The 23,728-nt window shown below is 46.6% G+C and overlaps 1 protein-coding gene across 1 annotated transcript in view; it reads left to right on the top strand.

Annotated features, from left to right (window-relative positions):
• INTS3 (integrator complex subunit 3) overlaps window positions 1-23,728 on the top strand; it is a 140,239-nt gene that overhangs the window by 5,536 nt on the left and 110,975 nt on the right. The gene's annotated exons all lie outside the window — the stretch shown is intronic.

Genomic DNA, 23,728 nt, shown 5'->3' with positions numbered 1-23,728 from the left:
GCTTGCTGCTCCACCAAATAAGGAGGCCTGTCAACTGCTGTCCCGGCTCATCGCTGCAAACCACAGAGATAAGGCAGCCCGGTGGGCAGTCTTGTGATGTAGAGAGCAATGCTGATGGTCCTGAGCCCCGGAGATCAGACCAGAGGACTGAAGCGCGTGCTTCCGTGTTCCTTGCTGACTTGACGGCTGAGTGGGTGCAACCAGAGCTCAGTCTCTAACATCGGCATTCCTCAGTGCTGTGACCCATCTAGGGGATTCTGTTGGAACACCACAAAATGAGGGAGCTGAGAAGACAAATGGCTTGAGAAATATTCTAGAGGTGTAGACAGAAGCTGGATTTTCTAGGGCTGGGTGTCCAATCTTGCCACAGTCGAGTTAATGCAGAAGCAGAGCCCACAAAGGGGATCTGTCACATGTTATCTCAGTCTGCCTGCCAAGTCAGGATGGGTAGAAAGCAGCTCCTTGCTCCAGTGGCTGCCCAAACCGGACCAAGCTTTTAAAATACTGGAGCAGCCCCCAAACGATCCAGCCTGGCCTCCCCCTCTTAGGGCATTTAGAGGCTCATCCTCTGGTGCTCTTGAGAGCGACCCCTCTAAATCAGACAGCTGTTCCATCTAGTCCACCACCCTCTAGTCCACAGAGTGGTCAACCAGATGCCCAGGGAAGGCGCACGAGTCGGAAACGGAGGCCAAAACCTTCCCCTTCCCCTGGTTCTGCGACCTCCCGGCAAGTCATCCAGCATCTCTGGGCTTGGTGATGGTGACCCTGGAGGCAGCTGGGGGTCAGATCTAGAAGTGAGCATCGCTTTCCACTCCCCTCTGTCCTTCCCTGGGCAGAGTCAGGCCGTGTGGGTGGTCCCACACTGCCTTCCGCACCGTAGTATCAGAGCCCGCATGAAGGTAGCGCCTCATCTCAGTCTGGAAGCAGACGCGTCATTGAGTTACGCTGTGTGCTGCAGAGTGCAGATGCTCGATCTAGGCGAACCTGTGCTGATCTTCCTCAGGGCCTGTGGACTGTGGATCAAGAACCCCATAGCGAAGAGAGATGGGGCCCAACCTTGCAAGCTTGCTAGGCTTGTGTGAGCTGGGAGCCCTTTTCAGGCGCAGCATGGAATGAAGGGCAGGCAATAAAAGGGTTCTGGATTGTCCAGACTTGGATTAAATACGAGGAGTCTAGCGGTCTGTCCCTGCCTGGTCAGCAAAGTGGAGCTTTAGGAAGAACTTCCAGACAGAGCGGTCCCTCAGTGGAACAGGTTTCCTCAGGAGGTGGTGGGGTCTCCTTTGGAGGTTTTTCAGCAGAGGCTAGATGGCTGATTCTATGATCCTAGGCAGATCATGAGACGGAGGGCAGGAAGGGTTATGTCGGTGCTTAGTTATCATGGCTCCTTCTTGCACACCCAGGGTAAGGCCAATCACCACTTTGGAGTCAGGAAGCAATTTCCCCCAGGCCAGCATGGAGCAGGGGTCACAGGGTGGGGTGGGGTGGAGGGGGAAGGTAGTTGTGAATTTCATGCATTGTGCAGGGGGTTGGACTAGATGACCCCAGAGGTCCCTTCCATGATTACCTGCTCTGCTCCAGATTCCACCAGAAACTCTGAGGTCGAGATGGATGAACTTGGAGTTCCTTGGGTAGAGAACACAGTCAATTTGTCTTCAGGTGTGTCCACCTAGTACTCCATACCGATCCTGACCATGTCTTTGGCTGCAGATCCGGGCATGGCCAACTAGTGGCTTTTGGCCCAAATGAATTCAACCTCATGTAGATGGCTCGTCTTCTCTCTTTGTCGTCTGTGTCACCCATGTGGACCCTGTTCTTCCAGTTACATTAGCCGTGCCCGTTACTGGTATACAGATGACAAGAATCAAGGGTTGGGAAAGCTTTAGAACAACGTACCTGGCAAGAAGCAACTTGTGTTCATAAGATGGAGAAAACGTGAAGAAATGTTGCTAGTCTGTGGAGCAGAACATTCTCTGTACTGCAGAAGTATCTGTGTGCAAGGCAGACTACGGGTAAAGGAGGCTTTGTGCATGTGTGCATCCAACTGTGTGTGTGAATGCCAGCAGAGGAGGGCGCATGACTGCTGTATTGGATCAGAGATGGAGATTGCGCCTTCTTTGAGACAAGGTCCAATCGGTTCACATCCTTCCATTGTATTTATCACCCTTTTAAAGCCCATTGATCCAATTGCCACCTTCGGTTTTTCATTTCGGGCTGCGGTGGAGTTTAAGGAGCTTTTGGGCACGACTGTTTCAAGGGCTCCTCCGACCTCAGGTTTTTGATTGTACTTAAGTGCAGCAGATCAAGAGATAAGACTCGAGAGAACCTGCTTAACAGAAAGAAGCAATCGTTAGGGTTGATTTAGTATGACCTGTTTTGGAATATGATTTGAGGGGGGTCTGCTTGTGCTCCCCTCCACCCCTTGCTGAACCCCCAGCTATTTCCTCAACTGGAAAGGGTGTTGCAGTGTTATCCTTGGCTGCCTCTTTAGATCCAGGGTAGGCAGCAGTAGCCCCCCCTGCAATGCTCCTGCCTGAACTCTGTTGCTCCTGTCAGAAAGAGAATCGAATCTTTCAAAGACCAGGCAAGACAGTTTGCGCAGCCGGCGTAGTGCCTTATGAACTTTCCTGGCAGAATGCAGCTTCACAGTTGGTTTTCCTTGCTGTTTCTCACGGCCTTAAAATCCCCCAGATAGGTCCCCGGGATGCTGTTGGATTCCTGGAGTGGAGAGGAAGAAGAGGTGGACAGCTTGTAGGCATAGATCCAGAGGAGTTCACCGTATTAGTCTGTAGTTGCAAAACAGTAGAGTCCAGTAGCACCTTTAAAACTAACCAACTTTATTGTAGTGTAAGCTTTCGAGAACCACAGATGCATCTGACGAAGAGAGCTGTGGTTCTCGAAAGCTTACGCTACAATAAAGTTGGTTAGTCTTAAAGGTGCTGCTGGACTCTAACTTGTAGGCAGTCATTCAAAACTGTTCACAAGGCTGTTAGGAACATAAGCGCGCACGCACACACCCGTCCATTGTATCCCAGCATGGGCCGTAGTAATTCAACCCTAGTTATTACATCCTTCTGTCAAGCCGGTTTCCTTGAGTCTTATCTCTTGACCTGTTACCCCTTGAGGGGTTAATACCTAGTATGATCAAAAACTTGGTGCTGGAGGAGCCCTTCAAAGAGTTTGCCCAAAAGCTCCTTGAACTCCACCCCGGAGGGGGAAAAACCAAGGTGGTAATCAGAAGAATGGTTTTTAGAAGAATGACAGTTGTCATTCGACTGAGGCTGGAAGTGACTTGCTGACGTTGCCAGCATATTTATGTTTACATACCCCTGAAATTCTCGTTGGCTGTCATCCACAATTAGAGTGGTGTCTCCTCGAAACATCAGTGTAGCTTTCCATGCCTGTTGAACAATTGTCGGCCTGACCTTGGACTCTCCAAGCAGGGCCTTTGGAGATCAGTGTGTATCTTGGCACTGGGCTTATGTTTCCGTCAAGGCTCTTGAAACTTCTGAGGGATTAAAACCTTGAAAGGCCATAGAGGAGGCATTCCTCTCTCACAGCTGGGAAACCCCACTTACAGACTTGCCAGAGTCGGTACGCCTGGGCAAGCAGTGTGTTTCGGAAGCGAAGGGCAGACCTGAGACTTCAGGGTTGGGATTTTGGCGCCGGCTGGTAGTGAAACCGAGAGCGATGGCTTTTCTAGTTCTTTGACTTGGAGATTGATGCCACTGGACAATTAGTCCTTTGTCCCAAGAGGTTGCCCAAGTTGAAAGCTAGCCTAGTGAGAGAACTGGAACTTGAGCAAGAGGGAATAAGGGTATGGAGCATCTGACGTTTTAATTGGCAGGATTTGAGTCCAGTGGCACCTTAGAGACCAACAAGATTTTCAGGGTATAAGCTTTCCAGAGTCAAAGCTCCCTTCTTCAGATATCAAAGGGAGCTTTGACTCTTGAAAGGTGCCACCGGACTCAAATCCTGCTGTTCTACGGCAGAACCAACACGGCTACCTACCTGAAACTATCTTTGTGTTGATACGAAGTCTCTGATCTGGCCGGATAAAATATCAAAAGGTTGTTCTTCCGTCCCTACCCCATCAAGGGAGCAATTATCTTCTCCCAGCCTTCAGTTCAGCTTTCCTGCTCAAACCAATTGGCCTCCAAATCTCCCGAGTGGCAAAAAAAATTCCCCAGTTCAGGCCAGGATTTGCGCTTGACAATTCTTGACCTGACTCTGGCAAGGAGTTCTGTGTACTCCCTGTGCTCTTTCTCCCAGGTGTAAGAGCCAAAACACACGTTAAGAAATACCTAGGTTCAGCACGTGTTCTCTTACCTCAAGGTTTGCCGGGATCTGTAGGCGTCCTGGAAGCTTAAAGTTTAGCATTTACAGAGCAGCAGGAAGGGGAAGGGAAATACAGGCGCCTGTATTTCCCTCCCTGCTGCTCTGTAAATGCTAAACTTTAAGCTTCCAGGACGCCTACAGATCCCGGCAAACCTTGAGGTAAGAGAACACGTGCTGAACCTAGGTATTTCTTAACGTGTGTTTTGGCTCTAAGTGTACTTTGAATTTGTGTTCAGAGAAGTACCCAAATCGAGTCACTGAATCTGACATGCCTGGCTTGGTTCCATCGCTCCCATGGGCTCACTGACAATGCTTGGGCAGATCTCTTTTCTCATTTCCATGGCTAAACCAAGTGTGCTACTGGGAGTACTATGAATGGAGCCCTCAGCATTCCCCCCACCCCTTTAAATTGTAGGCGCATGTGGGCTTGATCAGGATCGGACTGTCACAGTATTTTGCCACCCTGTTTCTGCACTGCGGGCATTCATAGAAGAGTGCAACAGCTACTGCTGTGATTAGAAAATTTGCACGATGCGGTTTTCGATTCTCTCATCACATGTTGCGTCACAGTTGTTTCTGCAGATTCAGGGCAGAGAAGAGAAAGTACCTCTTCACACAGGACAACAGTCAACGTATAGAATTTGCTGTCGCTCAGATAGTTTGAAAGGGCATGGGGGCAGCTTTGTGGAGGAAGCCGACCTTTCAATAAAACCTCCCTGTACAAAAGCAGAATGCTGTGGTCAAGCATTCTTGTCTTGCTTGGAACTATAGTATAAAGGATCAGCTCAGAAGATTGCTTCTCTAGGAGTCTCTCTACATGAAATGTCTCCACACATGTTTGTCAAGTGCAGGGAGACACAGTGTCCTCCTAAGAGCCAAGCTACAAGTGATGCCTTACACAGGTTGGACACTTGTCAGCTTCCCTCAAGTTTTGATGGAAAATGTAGGCATCCTGGTTTTACAGATTGGCTCTCCATTACAGCTGCAAGACCAGGATGCCTACATTTCCCATCAAAACTTGAGGGAAGCTGACAAGTTCCCAACCTGTGTCAGGCGTCACTTGTAGCTTGGCTCTTAAAGGGTTTTTTAATTTCATCTTCACCACCCTAAAGGCTCTGTCAATTTCACCTCTTCAGTCTAAAACTGTGTAGGACCCCAACCAGAGGGCAGCGAGGAATGGAAATGGGTTGGAGCCCGGCTTGAACCTGGAGAGGTTACAATGGGCTGCAGTTTCCCTTCTGGCATTTCACAGCCCCTTCACACAGCTCCAGTGTATAGCAAGCCTTTCTCTGCTGCCGTCTCTGTCTTTTTAAACTTCTCTTCCCGGCTACCATTGTATCTCCTGACACATGTTCTTCATGTGTCAGGTGTTTCGTGTAGAGAGACTCTAAGAGGGATAGTATTATAATGTATTGCAAGTTCTAACTATAACTAATAATAATTAGCGGGATTCCTGGAAGCATCAGGTTTGTCACTGCTGGAAACAAATGCTGGGGGAGATAGACCCATCACCTGATCCAGTGAGGCCTTTATGTTTTTTATATAAGATGGCGATGGTTGATTCTTAGTTCTGCCTGCACAAGCGGGAGTGACAGCTTGCATCCCACAAGGTAAGTACTAAGGCGGCCGTTGTAGTGTGGAATGCGTGCACTTCCCTGATTGTGACTTGTGCAAGGTAGGGAGTGGAATTGGGGCCCGGGCGTTCATGTTTTGTGCATGAGGGATGTGGGAAGCGTGACCTCTGTTTTAAGTGCCTCTTGTGAAAGCTGCCACATGTACGGAGAGGGAAGTAGTTATGCAAACCACCCCATGGTCTCTCCAGAGCCATGTTCATGCTGCTACGTGCACGACACACTGTCAGAAATATTAATGAGTCTTTGTGTACCCGGGCGAGGAGTTTCTCGCTGCTTCTTGTCAATGTAACACCAGACCATGGCGTGCACAAGTCCCTAGGTGAGGATTTTGAGTTCTTCTTCAAAAGAACTAAAGTTCTCATTCAGCAATGTGAAGATCTGCTTTGGGGGGGGGGACCCAATTAAGGCTGCCCCTTGGGGTCTGGGAGGCAGCAGGAACCCTTGCTTTCCTTGCCCTCTTCTGCTGTCATAAGTTAGTGACATCAAAGAGGTTTTGATTAGGCCTTTCTGGCAGCTGTGACATCTGTGGAAAATGTCTGGGGCCAGAGGTAGTCCAAAGAGCCTGTCTGCCCTTCTGTTCTTCCTTCCCAAGGCATACAATAATAATAATAATAACAACATTCGATTTATATTCCACCCTTCAGGACAATTTAATGCTCACACAGAGTGGATTACAAAGTATGTTACTATTATCCCCACAACAATCACAATGTTGAGAGAGGTCTAGAAGAGCTGTGACTGACCCAGCTGGCTTCAAGCGGAGGAGTGGGGAATCAAACCTGGTTCTCCAGATTAGAGTCCTGCCGCTCTTAACCACTACACCAAAGTGGCTCCACAAGGACAGGCTCTTCGGACTTCTTCTGGCAAAATCTTTTATTCTTAAACTCTTTTCTTGGGAGGTGGGGGTGGGTCTTCATAAAGTAGGAGAAGTCTTGACTTGAGAGCCAGCTTGGTGTAGTTGTGGTTAAGAGGGGCAGGACTCTAATCTGGAGAACCAGGTTTGATTCCCTTCTCCTCTGCTTGAAGCCAGCTGGGTGACCTTGGTTTATGAGGATAGTAACAACACACTTTGTAAACTACTCTGAGTGGATGTTAAGTTGTCATGAGGGGCGGTGTATAAATCGAATGTTATTCCAAGCAGTCTCCGTAACCGTTTCCCATTGTTCTCTTCTGTAAAATCCGTTTATTTAAAATACTTAAATGCCCTGCCTCATTACCACTTCTAGTTGTTCAAAACGATTTGAATCAAAATTGAAAATATAAAACACAGCAATGAAATGAATTAAATGAGGAGTGGCTTAGTTTAAAAAAAACCTGGCAGATAAAAAAAAAATCCCCAGAACAGCAGAGTGAATTTGGCAGGAAGTAATCATAGTCCACCAGTCCTCCGTACTCAGAGGCAGTAAACTTCTGAATACCAGGAGGCAACATCAGGAGAAGACCTCAATCTCTTTGTCCTATTCTTGGCCCTCCAAAGTAACTGGTTGTCCGCTGTGTTGAGATTGAATGCTCTGCTAGATGGGCCACTGTTCTGATCCAGTAAGGCTCATCTAAGTTTCTTAGTCTCAACATCCAAAACACCTAAGGCTTGACTCTAGAACGAGAAAACACACAAACAAATTGGAACCAAAAGCAGAACAGAACAGAAAAGCCTTTGTTCAGGACTGGAAGGCCAGAATGAGGGATTGTGGCGGCCCTCTCACAGAGTGTTGTTGTTGAAAAATGGTGCCACCAATGCCAGTATATGACAGTCAGTGCAGTGAATTCCAGTGGGGAGAAGTACAGGGCTGCTGTGGGCAAATCCTGTTAAGACGAGGAAGAAACTTACCTTCCCTCCTTGATGTTGGGTGGCCTGGCCCTTGCTGGTACTTAGAAGGGGCAGCATGTCTCTTGGTATACAGAAGTAGGTTGCTACTTGGTGGCCCTTATGGTTGTAAGTAGAGATGGGTACGAACTGGGAAAATGGTTCGTTGCAGTTCATGGTTCGTTGCATTTCACGAACCACAGACCAGCATGAAATTGTCCAGTTCGCAAACCAGTTTGTTTGGTTCATGAATACGTCGCTTCCAGGGCAGCAGAAGGTCTGCAGAAAGCCCATCCCCCCCATTGCCTAGGAAACTGATTGATTGGCGCTAGGCTGTCTGCAGTGGCGAATCGAAAAACGAACCAAACGAACCAGCCTAAAAATCGTCACAGTTCATTGTGGTTCATGAGAAATGCCCTCCGACAAACTGCTAGTTTGCAAACCAAAAAAAACCCCCAGCCCAGTTCGTGACAAACTTTGGTTCGTATTTCAGTTCGTGCCCACCTCTAGTTGTAAGTGCTCTCCCTCTAGGCTCAACCCTCCTGCTAGGCATCTTCAGTTCCCAGCCTGCAGGGTGCCACAGTTGGCACTTTCAGTGTAATTCTAAGAAGAGTTATTCCTGTCTAAGCCCATTGAAATCTTAGGATTGCAGTATTTGCTAGTTTGTTAAAGGGAGAGAGGTCAAGCTGACAATGAATTAATGAAGATGGAACCGCTTGGCTGAAATGGAAGCTGTCCTTCAGCCGCCTTTTTAAGCTTTCTCTCGCTTCCCTGGCCCAGGGCAGGTTGTAGCAGTTTATATGTCATGCCGGTGTCCCTGACATAAGGCGACAAGCCTTGCGTTGTAGATCTGGGGTTGTCAATTCAGCTCTGAAGGTCTGGCTTTAACCCAAAGAATTAATGCCTTTAGGAAAAGTCTATAAGGCCTTTTCAGTGCCAGCCAAATTTATGGGGTCAGGGTTAAGCTTCAAATGCCATTTGAAGTTGCATTAATTGATGGTAAAACAGTTTTGCAAATATGGCCTCAGGCTTTGTGGGAGAGGGCTAGGTCATTTACTGTGCAGTCCTATTAAGTCTGTTGAAATCAATGGACTTCGCATGATGTAATTCTGCTTAGGATGGCACCGTTATTCCCACACACCTCTTGAAGAAGCATGCGTAAAAGAAAAAAGTGAATGTGTGCCTGTGAGAGCACTTACTTGTTTTTATTTATGTTATTTATAGTTTGCCTTCCTCACGGAGACCAGGGCCAGATCGAGGGGGGGCAGGGGGGGTAGTCTGCCCCCGGCGCCACTAAAGAGGGGGCACTGGGCGCAGCTGCCAGCTGCCGGGAGCAAGGCAGCGGCAGTGCGGGTGGCTGAGTGGCCACCTGTGCCATTCGCTTGTCCAGCAGGACTCAGGGAGCGCGCGGCAAGCTGGCCGCCCCCTCAGGCGGGCAGGCAAATGGCACGGAGATCTGGGAGGCTGCCCACACCACTCGTCTGCCTCGCTGAGGGGGCGGCCAGCTTGCTGTGCGCTCCCTGTCCTGCTGGGCAAGCGAGTGGCACGGAGGGCTGGGAGGCCGCCTGCACCATTCGCCTGCCCTGCAGGATAGGGAGCGTGAGGCAAGCTGGCTGCCCCCTCAGCAGGGCAGGCGAGTGGCGCAGGCGGCCTCCCAGCCACCGTCGCTGCTGCTGATCTGCTGGCGGCATGCCTGCCCCACGTGATGATGTCACGAAGTGCTGTCATCATGCAGTGCCGGGAGTGCGTGCGAGGGCAGCCAAACTGCGCTTGTTCCCGGCACTGGGAACACCAGATCTGGCACTGACTGACACTCAAGGTGGATTACGTAGTCTGAGTCAATATGATCGATAGCTGGGCATGTGCCTTAAACCAATTGAATGGTTATGGGCTTTTGTGAGTTGAAAGTGTCCACTTTTACTGAGAATCTCCTGCTGCACTTCTGATTGATTCACTGCTCCGGCCTTGCCTACTTTCAGGGAGATAATTTCTGTGTCTCTGTTTTTATGGGCTAATTCACTCTTGTTGTGAGTCACTAGAAAGTGATAAACCAACAGCAGATAGGAAACGTTCTCCATTCAGTGACTCATGAAGAAGAGGTGGGCTCCTCCGGGAATGCGTAATTCGTATTCTTGCACGGACCTTTCTGGCGCAAGAGTGAAGCGTGCCTGTTGTTTTTCATTCAGAAGAAGCCTGCTTCAGTTGTTAGATGTTTACTGATCCAGAGGAGTTAGCCCTGTTAGTCTGTAGTAGCAAAATCAAAAAGAGTCCAGTAGCACCTTTAAGACTAACCAATTTTATTGTAGCATAAGCTTTCGAGAATCACGTTCTCTTCGTCAGATGCGTGGAGGGCAGAAGGAAACTGGCCAAATATAGAGGAGGAGAGGGGGGGAAGGAGGAGAGGGGGGATGTAAACAACTCCTTTGATATGGAGATGCAGACAGCTTTTGGTGTGGGGATCAGTTTGCTTGTGTAAAGATTCAAAGGAGGTTGCCGTGTTAGTCTGTAGTATTTTGCTAGTGTTAGTCTGTAGTATTTGTTGTAGATTTTGCTACTTACATCCCCCCTCTCCTCCTTCCCCCCTTCCCCCCCCCTCTCCTCCTCTATATTTGGCCAGTTTCCTTCTGCCCTCCATTCATCTGACGAAGAGAACGTGATTCTCGAAAGCTTATGCTACAATAAAATTGGTTAGTCTTAAAGGTGCTACTGGACTCTTTTAGATGTTTACTGTCGTTGATGACTGTGACATCCAGAACTCCAGGCCATGACAAATCAGGACAAGAGTTGTTTCGAAGGCACGGAGGCGACTCTGTTAAGAGGGGAGAGATCTGTGCTGTTACGGAGCCGAAAGCCTTCTCCACTTAGGGGACGTAGTAAACAGCTCCTGGCTGGAAGTAAACAGCAGTAGCAGATGTTTGCACAACGCCCAGCACTCCCCGTTAATGAAAACGTAGGGAGAGAAACAACAAAGTGTGAAAAGTGGTAGACTGTTGCTAACTTGAAAATCCAAGATGAGATGATGGCAACTACCGGGGTCCAGGGATGACTAATAGAGTTCTTCGGTTGGGCACACGCTGCTGGATATTTTTCTTGGGATTCGAGACAAATTGCTTCCGTCAGCGCAATTGCCTCCCTTCCAGTACAGCGAAGGGCCATTTTGATTAAAGCACTTCTTCAAGAGTCGCTGATTAAATGGAACAAATCCAGAGCAGAGTAAGATCCAGAGGAGTTAGCAGAGTAATGCAGCCAAGCACTTGTTTATCTCATCATCTGAGTAACTTGGCTCTTACTCTGGGGATGGACAACAGAGTTGCAGGCTAGGAGCTCGTCACCTACCTCCAGTTCTACCCCGAGGCAGAGTACGGGTGTCATGTGCCAATCCAATTGCTTCCTATGATCAGGGACTTCCAAAACATCTTATAATTAACAGGCTTGTTCATGTCTTGCAAACTGAAGGCCGTGTCTTTCTTCTCACATTCCATGTTCCTATTATCTGTGTCGCGCAGCTTTGGACTTCCTCATCAGCAACTGAACATCTCTTTGGCTATAATCTGGTCACATAATTAAGAACAGCGCTATTCATACTTGTCCTCTGCTCTTCCCCTATAGTTAATTCAGTGCCCCCTGAACTGGGGGTCCTGTCTTCCAGTACTATATCTTTTTGTTTTGGTTGTCTCATCATAAGAGTTTACAAGGTAGGAGGCGATTAGAAGTGGTTTACCATTGCCTTTTTCTGTGCAGTGCTAACCAGGGTAGCTACCCTTCAAAGTTTCTTTTGCCCCCATCGCCCTCGGAGCCATCAGTGATCTTCTGCTGATGTGACCGTTGATTCCTGGTGTCTCGGCTTTGACCATTCTGCCTTGAGTGACTCTTCAGGAGTGTAGTTTTAAGGGGGGGGGTAGCCATTCTGGTCTGCAGTAGAACAGTAGGATTTGAGTCCAGTGGCACCTTAGAGACCAACAAGATTTTCAGGATATAAGCTTTCGAGAGTTAAAGATCCCTTCTTCAGATACATGGAAGAATGGAGACCCTGGAGCCTTTTTTGGTTCCCCCCCTTTTTTTAAAGAAATTTTATTTAAAAAGAGATGAAGAAAGTGCATAATAAAAGGTTAAATGAACACTACATTAGAGATTAAGTTGAGACTTACACAATCTTATATAAACAATACATTTGAAATTAGTTTAAGAGCTGTACAGCACTGCATTTGAAATTACGTTGAACTAGTAAAGAATACATTCAAATTTTGCCATAACTAAACAGAATTATGTAACAGCTCTCCTTCTCTCTCCTTGGTTAGTTTTACTTATACAAACTATGATATCTGCTTCTCCCCCCCCCCTTTATTACATGTATTTTATCTTCTTAATTTTATACTAAAATACCTTAATTAATATTAATTTCTACCTAAGAAGTCAAAGGAATCTTTCCATTTCCCCCAAAATTCAGCTATTGGTCTGTTATGTAGATAAATAGTTAATTTAGCCATTGATGCATATTCATAAATCTCATCTCTCCACTCTGACACATCAGGACAAATATCTGTTTTCCCTTTTGCTGCATATATAATACTCTTGCTGCTGACACCAGGTAACAAAAAAGACCCCCTTATTCTTTTCTGACATTAATTGGTAGGATGTTTAAGAGCATATTTTTCAGATTTAACTCAAATCTAAGTTTAAGAATCTTCTGCATCTCATCATGTATCTTTTTTCCCCCTTTTATTGTTATAACATATATACATAGTCATACGTTGAACCGTATACAGCTATTTTTACCCCTTCCCCCCCACCCCCCCCATTATGTCTTCATATTTTTAACCATGTGCACAAATTCTTCATTCGGGTTTGAATGCTTGGGTTGTCTTCCCCCTTTCCACCCAGTGCCTATAACAGGTCCATTTACTTATAATCTTTTGACGTTTATCCTCCCATGTCACATCAGCAGTTATCCGTACAAATATATCCGCTTGTATACCTTCAAAGACATAATTGTTCCATTTTTCCATTGTCCATTTGTTCTTATCCTTCCATCCCAATGCTATTACAGCCATTCCGGCTAAAATCATGATTTTATATAAATCTTGCTTATTTTGATCTACTCTTTTATTTCCCAATATTTCGGAGACAAGCAAATCCCTATTAACCTCTATATTCACTTGAAATAAATCAGAAATTACCCTTATAATCTTTTGCCAGTATTCCTTGACAACATTACACTCCCACCACATATGAGCATATATGCCTACTTCTTGGCCACAGTGCCAGCATTTAGGGCTCATTCCTTTAACTATATACGATATCTGAGCGGGTGTTCTATCTCATCATGTATCTTTATCCAATATTTTCGGGTTATTTTACAGGTCCACCACATACGGTAAAATGTTGCGTCCACGCTTTGACATTTCCAACAGTGTCTGCTGTAACCCTTAATTCTAGTAATGTCTTTGGGAGTAATGTACCATCTAAAAAACATTTTATACCAATTCTCTCTCAGTAACTGGCAGTTTGTAAATTTTACATCCTTGGTCCATAAATTTTCCCATAAGTTCATTGAAATAGTTTCTCCAAAGTTTTCCATCCATTTTATCATACAGGTTTTTACTTGCTCCGTTTCGGTGTGGTATTGCAGTAAAATTTTGTAAATCTCCTCCAAGAGATCCCTTGGCCTTTATATCGCAGTCAGGAGGTGTTTGGGGTGAAGCAAAGAAGGGAGTCATGACGTAAAGGTACAACGCAGCTTGATCAGAGCAGAAATTAGCATCTGTAGTGAGATATGTCTCTGTTCAGCCCTGGGGTTCCACTGTTTTGAACTTGTAAATGAACTCAAGTTCGGCAATCCCATCTTGATTTCATTTACAAGTTCAGAACATCAAGCGGAGTTGTACCTTTACATCCTGACTCCGTTCGTTGCTTCGCCCCACCCACCCACCTCCTGACTGGTATATAAAGGGATCTCCCCTCCTCCTTGTATCTGAAGAAGGAGCTTTGACTCGCGAAAGCTTACACCCTGAAAGTGTTTTTGGTCTCTAAGGTGCCACTGGACTCAACTCCTGCTGTTCTGCTAGGAGTTTAGGTTCTTTCCAGAGCCTAACACAGCGTTCCCAACCTTTTTGAGCCTGTGGGCACCTTTGGAATTCTGACACGGGGCAACGGAGGCAACTAAAAAATGGTTGCTGCAAGAGGCGGAGCCAGCCACAAAACAGCTGGTGCAGGAGGAGGAGCTATACGCACAGAAGATGCCCAAGTGCAGGGGAAAGAGGGGCAATTTTAAAAAATAAACTGGGAAAGAAAATTGAGAGAGGATAAAACTAGCACTTGTGGCAGCTGCTGCTGAAAGTAAGTTATTTTAATCTGTACAGCCAATCGGATTCCCCGTGGTTGATCAGAAGCTCCGCTGGGCGAGACCCTCACCTGGCTCCACCCTCTTTCTGAAATCACTTGGTGGGCCCCAGGAAAGGTGTCGGAGGGCGCCGTGGTGCCCGTGGGGTTCATGTTGGGTACCCCTGGTCTAATTGCCTGACTGCCTTGCTCTCAGCTTCACTTACACACTCAAAACCCCTCACTTAGTTAAAGTATGTATCCAGGAGGCAAGAAGAGGGAACCTCAAACCTTCTTGCCTCCCTCCCCCAGCAGAATTAACTTGCCTCAGGTGGGAACTGTTGCTTTAAAAGAGTGGCTTGCCTCAAGCCAGGGACAGCGTCTTGGTTTGAAGGAGAGTTGTGCACAGCTGTAAAGTTTGCAAGGCGGAAGCTCTGTAACGATTGGAAGGCAGTATTAAAAATTTTAACTTTGATTTCATTACAGTATTTTAAAAAAAATGTCCTACTAGAGGGTGCCAGATGCAGTTGACAAAAACAAACAATCTAAAAACAACAAAAACGGATTAAAATACTGACTTCATACCGTCAGTAAGCAAAATCAACTGCAAAGCCAAATATTTATTTGTTATTTATTTATAGTCCGCCATTCTCACTGAGAGTCAAGGGAGATTGCTCAATGTAATTCAATACAATGAACAGCAGGGACATTCAGTAATACAATAGAATACAGATTGCAGAAATTTGAATATACAGGCAGAAATCTGATAGAGCTGAAATAAACATAAGCACTTGACATATTAAATAACGTTAGAAACAATGCACTAGGAACATATTGACAGACAATAGTAACAAACAGTATGCAGTAGTACAGTCTACAGTCCCTATCCCTATCCCCATCTCTGTGACCCATTTCCTTACACCACAGCCCTGATACCTGTTTAAGAAAGCCCTCTTGAATAACTCAGTTTTGCGCAGTTTGCAGATAGCCAGGAGAGTGGGAGTTTTCTTACACCCTCGGGGAGGCTGTTCCCCAAGTGGGGCTGCTGCAGAGAAAGCAGGTATATGGGCAGCTGGTGATTTTGGCCATTTGCAGGGTGGCAGCAGCAGAAGGCCCTGTTCCAATGAGTGAGGCTGCCGTGACAGAGCATCAGGAGAGAGGCAGTCTCACAGATAGGAGAGACCAAGGCCATTAAGAGCTTTGTATGTTATAGACAAAACTTTGAAGTGAGCCTGGTAATTGATGGGTAGCTGATGAAGTGACTGCAGAATGGAAGTAATAGGCATGCTCCACCGAGCTCCTGGTAATAATCAAGCTGCGGTGTTCTGCACTCACTGGAGTCTCCAAGTTGACTGTGAGGGGAGACCTACGGAGAGCGCATTACAGTAGTCATGTCTCGATGTCTCGATGTTGTGCCATGGATCCAGGTGGCCAGATATCACATGTCAAAGTGTGGGGGGGGCATCTTGTGGGTTGACGGAGTTTGTAGAAGGCATTTTTTGCAGCTATTTTCACTTGCTTTTCTAGCAGCAGCTCTGGATTCAGTAGAATCCCCATGGCTCTTGACCAGTTCTTCAAGGGTCAGCTGAACTCCCATCAAAAGTCAGGAACACAGCATCCTTCAATATCCCCACCTTCACAGCCAGCATCACTTTTGTCTTATCTGGGTTCAGTTTCAATTTGTTTGCTTTCAGGCAATTGACCGCAACTGTCAGGCGGCGACTTAGCAGATGTACTGCATCCCCAAGGGAATATGGCTGCCACCATCTGAAAGTCATCTTTCAGGCATTTCTTAAAGCAGAAAGGGTAGAAATGTTCTAGGACCCCCAAGAGGCATTTGTTTTCACTGCCGGGAAAAAAAGAGGCTTAAAATTGAGCAGCAGCTGTTCTTACCCTCCTGCGAGGTAGCGCATAAAAAAAAATGAAAAATAGAGCATAACTAGTATGCAGGTTCATACGTGCACAGCTTCTTCTCCACTCCTCCTGAAGAGTATTACAAGCTGCAGACGTCATTCTCAGAAACGGCCCTTCCCATGTTTCCATTCGGCTTGAAGAAGAGTAGCCCCTGTGCCTTCGCCAAGGCGATACGAACTGCCCTGGTGTCCATCTGGTTCAGCATCCTGATTCATACATTACCGTCAAAAAGAGTCCAGTAGCACCTTTAAGACTAACCAACTTTGCTGTAGCATAAGCTTTTGAGAATCACAGCTCTCTTCGTCAGATGCAGCAAAGAGAACTGTGGTTCTCGAAAGCTTATGCTACAGTAAAGTTGGTTAGTCTTAAAGGTGATACTGGACTCTTCTCTGTTTTGCGACTACAGACTAACGCGGCTGACTCCTCTGGATCTATACACTCCGGTGACCATCCCTGACATACCTGGTGGCCTGCACTGCAGGGCACTGATTCCAAGGCCTTCCCCTCCCTCCAACACAGGGATTTATCCGGGAGTTACTGCCTCTGCGCATGGCCTTTCCATTTAGTCAAGGTAGCAAATAGCCATTGATGGACTTCTACCTACGTTTTTCAGATGGGTGGCCATTACCACATCCTGGGGCATTGGATCCCACAAATTACTTTTAGAGTGCAGAAGGGGGTTTTTTTGTCCTGGATCTGTTGCTCATCCACTTCATCAAGTTCCTGTGAGTTCTTGTATTATGGAAGAGGAAGAAAAAAATTTCTCTCCATCTCCCAGTTTCTCTACCCCGTGTAACGTTACCAGTTTCTGTCACGTCGCCATTCTCCTTAAATCGTCTTTTCTCCAAAAAATAAAGGTTTGTTTTCTTCTAAGGGCTCAGTGAAGCACCTCAGCTCCTTTGTCCTTTTCTTTTGCTGCTTCTCTGCCTTGTAACTCTAGGAAGCAAGTTCAACAAGGAAGCGCCTGAAGGACCCAGGGATGGTTGACGTGCTGTTCTCCTCTGGCATAAAACCTTCATTCTCCGAGAAAGGGGGGCGGTGGCTCTAGCCCCCAGTTCCAAAGCAGCCTTTCGCACATTGTCTGGCTTCTGCGTATTAGAGTTGTATAACGATTTCTTCTTGGCTCCGAGAGATGGATGATGCTGAGGATAAATAGAACAATTGGAGAAAGAGGAGCTCTGTCGCAACTGCCCCTTCACTGCTTGCTGAGCCAGGTCTTACTTCGGGTCCCACTGCCCTTGTGTCGCTCCTAAGTGCTTTCTCCTGCCTTGATTTTCTCTGCAGACCTTAGGGCTGATTCTCACCTCCCTATCTCCATGCAGGAAGCTTCCAAAAACATTTCCATGTGGTGACGATTCCAGGAAACAGCCACAGCCAGCATGACCCTTCACCATGCAGGGCCCCCTTTCCGTATTATATGGGGAGCTTCCTGCCAACATTAGCTGCAGCTGTGGAAGTGGGGCATCTATCTGTCTTCATGAAGACATCTATCTTCAGGAAGACTCTCTGACCAAAGTCACCGGTGTGGTCGGAAGCTTGTTACGAGAAGATAATCCTTTCTTCCCTGTCTACTTTGCCGTGTCCACCAATATCCAGATCTTGCCCCTACAAGGCCAACTTAAAGGCGATCTCTTCACTGCCAAATCCAAATCACTCTTTTTTGTTTATCTTCTTTTTCTGCTTCTGATACAGTCGTCTGTCCTCTTTTCCATGATATCCTCTTATTTCTTGGTTTCCCTGACGCGGTTCTCACGGCTTCCTTCCATTGGAGGAAATTCCTCCCCTGCTGCTTTGCCGTGTGGAAACGGTTCCACTGGTCTGCCACATGGGGTGGGCATAATGTGAGAATCAGCCCTCTGACCCTGATGTGGATCTCTGAGCACAGGAGAAGGCAGCAGTAATGGAACCTGAAGTTTGGGAAGTGAAAAGTGTGGGGAACTGTGTCTCCTTTACAGTCGTTGGCAGGGGGGGGGGAAGTTTAGTGGAGAGCCCCGTGGCACAGAGTGGTAAGCGGCAGTACTGCAGCCCAAGCTCTGCTCACGACCTGAGTTTGATGCTGGTGGAACCCGGGTTCTAGTAGCCAACTCAAGGCTGACTCAGCCTTCCATCCTTCCGAGGTCGGTAAAACGAGTACCCAGTTTTCCTGGGGGTAAAGTGTAGACGACTGGGGAAGGCAATGGCAAACCACCCCGTAACAAAAATCTACCAAGAAAACGCCGTGATGCAACGTCCTCCCATGGGTCAGTAATGACTCAGTGCTTGGACAGGGGACTACCTTTACCTTTATATATGATAATATGCAAGGATGCAGAGTCTGACTGGGTATAATATAGCTACTAAGAGCCAGCCCCTTCCCGAAACACTTTTGCTACCTAAGGAGAACATTGTTGATGTGACAGTCTCAGGCCCTTTTAATCGCTGTCCCTGTAGGAGGCAGAAAATCATGTCAGAGTAGATGGATCATCTAAGAATGTTTACCTGAGTTTGCTGCGTCCCTCTCCTTTATTTGTAGCATCTGTATGCTGCTTGTAAAGCACCTCAGGTGCAGTAGCAAAAAGGCAGTCTAGGAAAGTATCAAATACTGATCAAAGGATACTGAATTTGGGGGTGAAGAAATTCTATGGTCAATTTTTTTAATGTGTAGGAATGATAGAATCCACCCATATTTGTATGTGTGGGAGATGCTTTAGGCTCATCCTGCATTGGGCAGGGGGTTAGACTAGAAGGTCTGTATGGCCCCTTCCGACTCTGTGATTCTGCATATATATATTATTTGGTAATGCTCTAACTGATGATACGTAATCAAATTTGTGAAATGGATTTGGTTATAAAAACTTCTTGTTAGTTATTGAATAAAGAAAGAAGAAAGTGTCAAATACGTAGCTGTCTTAAACTACTACAAAATAGTAAAGAATCCAGTAGCACCTCTAAGACTAACCAACTTTATTGTAGCATAAACTTTCAAGAACCACAGCTCTCTTCGTCAGATGCATGGAGGGTGTGAAGAAACTGGCCAGAGATATGAATAGGCAGTGAGGGGAGGGGGGAGAGGGTGTAAGGAGTGAGGGCCATGCAAAAATCATGAAAGAAGTGGAGTGCACAATCCAGGTTGGGTGTGACCCCCTTCCCTCCATAGCTGAATCTGAATGGAATGCCTGAAGGCAGTTACTTCTGGTAATGAGATAACCATCCAGAGTCTCTATTCAGTCCACGTCTGACTGAGTCAGGTTTACATACGAATTCCAATTCAGCGTCTTCCCGTTGGATTTTGTTTTTGAAATGTTTCTGTTGAACTCTGGTGACCTGTAAGTCCTTGATAGAACGTCCTGGTAGATTGAAGTGTTCTCCCACTGGTTGTCATTTTTGATGTCAGATTTATGACCATTTATTCTTTTTATTGTCGAAGGCTTTCATGGCCAGAGAACAATGGTTGTTGTGGATTTTCCGGGCCATTGACCTGCCAACATCTTTTCCACACTGTGACACTGAGAGATCTCTGTCTTTTGGTGCTACACCTCTGAAGATGCCAGCCACGTCAGGAACTACAATGCCAAGACCACGGCTGTACAGCCCGGAAAATCCACAACAACCATTTATTCTTTTGCACAGAGGTTGGCTAGTGTGTCCTATGTACAGAGCAGATGGGCATTGTTGGCACAAGAGGGCATATATCACATTGGAGGATGAGCAGCTGTAAGAGCCAGAGATTGTGTAGCTGATGCCGTTGGGTCCTGTAATCGTATTTTCTGGGTAGGTATGTGGGCAGAGTTGGCATCTGGGTCTGTTGCAGGGTCTGGTTCCTGTGTTGGTGAATCTGTTAGCCGGTTCACGGTTGTTAGTGAGAAGTTGTTTAAGGTTGGGGGGGCTGTCTGTAGGCAAGGAGAGGTCTTCCACCCAGGGCTTTTGAGAGGGAGACATCTTTACTGTTTTGCAGCTACAGACTAACATGGTTAATTCCTCTGGGTCTTAAACTAGTACAGCTTCTGATCAGTATGTGATTAGTATCTGACGCTTTTCCATACCACCTTTTTGCCACTGTACCTGAAATGATTTACTGGAAATGAATCTGGGATCTTCTGCACGGATTTATTTTATTTATTATTTTATTTACTTTATTTATAGTCCATCTTTTGCTGAGACTCAAGGCCGAATATTTATAGCCCGACCGTTGAACATTACATTAGGACTAGGATTACAGAGTTAGAGAGCAGTGCGAACAACAGACTGTCTAAGGCAGGTGTACTATAAATACAGAAAGTGGATTGCAAGGTAAAAATAATATAGTCAAAGCAGGTGATAGATGCTGTAATTATTGTGGTGGACTGCAATCCTATTACGTTATGAAGGTGTGTGTGTGTTACGTGCCGTCAAGTCGCCTCTGACCTATGGCCACCCTATGAATGAAAGACCTCCAAAACGTCCTATCTTTAACAGGCTTGCTGAAATCCTGCAAACTGGAGGACTTGACCTCTTTTATTAAGTCCAGCCATCTCATTTTAGGTCTTCCTCTTTTCCCTACTGCCTTCCACTTTTCCTAGCATTATTGACTTTTCTAGAGAATCTTGTCTTCTCATGATGTGACCAAAGTACAATTGAAGTTGACTAAAGTCTTGTTATTTTAGCTTCTAGGGAGAATTCAGGCTTGATTCGATCTAGTGCCCACTTATTTGTCTTTTTGGCCATCCATGGTATCTGCAAAACTCTCCTCCAGCACCACATTTCAAATGAATCCATTTTCTCCCCGTCAGCTTTCTTCACTGTCCAATCGTAATGGGGAATACCACAGTTTGGATTATCTTGATCTTGGTCCCCAGAGCGACATCATTATCTTTTAAGGATCTTCTCTAGCTCCCTCACAGCTACTCCCCCAAGTCTCAATCTTCTTCTGATTTCTTCATTTGCAGTCTCCCTTTTGGTTGACGATTGAGCCAAAGGAATAAAAAAATCTTGAACGATTTCAATTTCCTCATTGTCAGCATTGAGGAGCATTATGAAGGTACCCTCCTTCTAATCTCTTTTTTTTTTAAATCCCTTTTTTTAACATCTTTTGTGGAGTGCGGGAGCCTTCAGGACCTTTTCAAGTAGGTTATTGCCCAAGGTAGGAGCCACCACTGAGATTACGCATGAATGGGCAGCTGCTGATGTTAATGATTGGCAAGGCGGTGCCTTTGAGATGGAAATGTATTTATGCTGTCATCTTAGCCTTCCTACAAGGAGCCTTAGGCTGCGAGGCCTTGCCCTGTAGTTGTTTTTTCGAATTTCCTCAACAGCCCCGCAAACGAGATTAAGCTTGGTGAAAAGCTCTGTGAGCTTCATACTTGAGGGGGGGTATTGAACTCCGGGCCCTTTGGTCTACATTTCGTGCTATGTCACACTGGCCCTCTGACATTCGTAAATTGCAAGTCTCTTCTTTAAACCATCCTTAAAAATAAGCCCCAAATACCCGTGGTGGTGAAGAGTGCTGTCAAGTCATTTCTGATTCATGGCGACCCCTTACAGGGTTTTCAAGGCAAGAGACTAACAGAGGTGGTTTGCCATCGCCTGCCTCTGCATAGCAACCCTGGTCTTCCTTGGAGGGTCTCCCGTCCAATTACTAACCAAGGCCGCCCCTTCTTAGTTTCTGAGATCTGATTAGATTGGGCTTTCCTGGACTATCCAGGGCAGGGCAGGATACCAATAGTCAGTGCTTTTTTCCTGGGGGTACACAGGGGTACGCATACCCTAATGTTGGAATTCCCGCTAAACCAACTCCAAACGTATTATGGATATGTGATTTGTTAAGTTTTATGTAGCGTATGTTGGCAACAAAGATGTTTAGTTATATTTAAACTCACTAGGAGCACTGTTCGTCTTACAATGCTCTTTGAGCATTGAACACGCCACCAAGATCGCTGGCATAATCGGTGATCGTTAGGGTGCAGACAAATACAAAGAAGTCTTCTCTAAGCCACTTGGAGCTCTGGTGGTTGGAATCCAGCACGGTGATTGGTCAGTCTTGTTGCTACCCCCCCCCCCCCGATGGTGGCGACCAATTTGTGTATTTGTGTACATTTTGCGCAAAGAGTGCAAAGAGTTTGTCTGTACCGAAACTCTTTGGTTGTGCGCACGTGTCACTATAGAGGGGCTTGGTAATTCTCATAGTTCTCATCACCGACAGTCTTCTGATGTCATTTCCTTTCACCATGTTTCCTGAGTCTCAGATGGAAGTGAGTGTTTAATCTGTGAAGTAGTGTGGTGTTTTACTGATGAAAGTTTGGCCTATATCCTCATTGAGTGGCAGTATTTCAATATGAGTAGGAAAATGACTAACTATTTTACATCATCACAGCCAGCGAAGAAGTGTAAATTGAGTGATGACTCTGTAAAAACAAAAGATGCGACAACGGTGTTGTGTGATACAGCGTCTGCTGTAGACCGTGCAGAGAGTGAGCACACGGCCCCGTCTTCTGTTGACCACGTGAAGAGTGAGCATGTTCTTGGTAATTTTGTCCATTGACTGCATTTATTTTTTCCGATTTGAACTATAAAATGGTGATTTTCTTGAGTCAAACTGAGAGTACCTCTAAACATTTTTTAGAAAAAAAGCACTGCCAATAGTCAACAAAAAGGTTCACTTGAACACCTTCAGTGCTGATTGATATGCAAGTAATTGGTAAGCTTAAAAGGGGGAAATGAGAATCGTTGAGAGGTGCCAGACCCCTGGTGGGGGTGGGGGATCCCCCGCCCTCGCCCCCCACACCCCGCCCCCACTTACCTGGCCAGCAGGAGGGTGCACACCCTCCATACGCGCTCCTGCGGATCAGGCCCGTTTTGGGATGCTGCGGCGCACAGGAGCGCTCCTGCACTCCACAGCAGCTCAAAATGGGCCCAATCCGGGCCAAAACGGGCCTGATCTGCGGGCGTGTTTTGGGCTGCTGTGGAGTGCAGGAGCATTCCTGCGCTCCACAGCAGCCCCCAACATGAGCCCCTGTGGAGTGGGCACGCTGGGGTGCATTAGTGTGTGCAGCGTGATGACATCACTTCCTGGAAGTGACGTTATCACGCTTTGTGCATGTGCACCCCCAAGCAGGGCAGAGATAAGAGCCAGGCCCCGATCCCCTGCTGGGAGCTTGAGGGGGCCTGGCAACCCTAGAATTGCCCGGTAAAAGGAAAGATGAGTCTTGCGGCACCTGTGGTAAGAAATCTATTACTCTTTAGGGTACCACGAGACTCCTTTTCATTTAGAAGTGTGGATTCAAGCAGCATTTCTGTGGGTTACAAGGGCGTGTGCCTGTGAAGCGTGACTTTTACAACTTCCCTCCTCTGCTGCTTCGGATCCAACCCAACACGGCTCTAGGCTTCTGGAACTCTAGGACAGTTTTCTTACCTGGTTACACCTTTAAGACCGACGAGGCTTCCAGGGTATAAGCTTTTGAGAGTCAAAGCTCCATTCATCAGACGCAAGTAAGGATGGAGATCCCTGCGCTCTTGTAATAACATAACATTCGATTTATATACCACCCTTCAGGACAACTTAATAATGCCCGCTCAGAGCAGTTTACAAGGTGTGTTAATATTATCCTTACAACAATCACCCTGTGATGTGGGTGGGGCTGAGAGCGCCCTGAAAGAGCCGTGACTGACCCAAGGTCACCCAGCTGGCTTCAAGCGGAGGAGTGGGGAATCAGACCCGACTCTCCAGATTAGAGTCCTGCCGCTACACCAAATACTCCATTCCTGCATG

Source organism: Eublepharis macularius, chromosome 1, assembly GCF_028583425.1.
Source record: "Eublepharis macularius isolate TG4126 chromosome 1, MPM_Emac_v1.0, whole genome shotgun sequence".
NCBI lineage: Eukaryota > Metazoa > Chordata > Lepidosauria > Squamata > Eublepharidae > Eublepharis > Eublepharis macularius.
The sequence above is the reverse complement of the archived record's forward strand: the minus strand, read 5'-3'. Positions and strand labels throughout refer to the sequence as shown.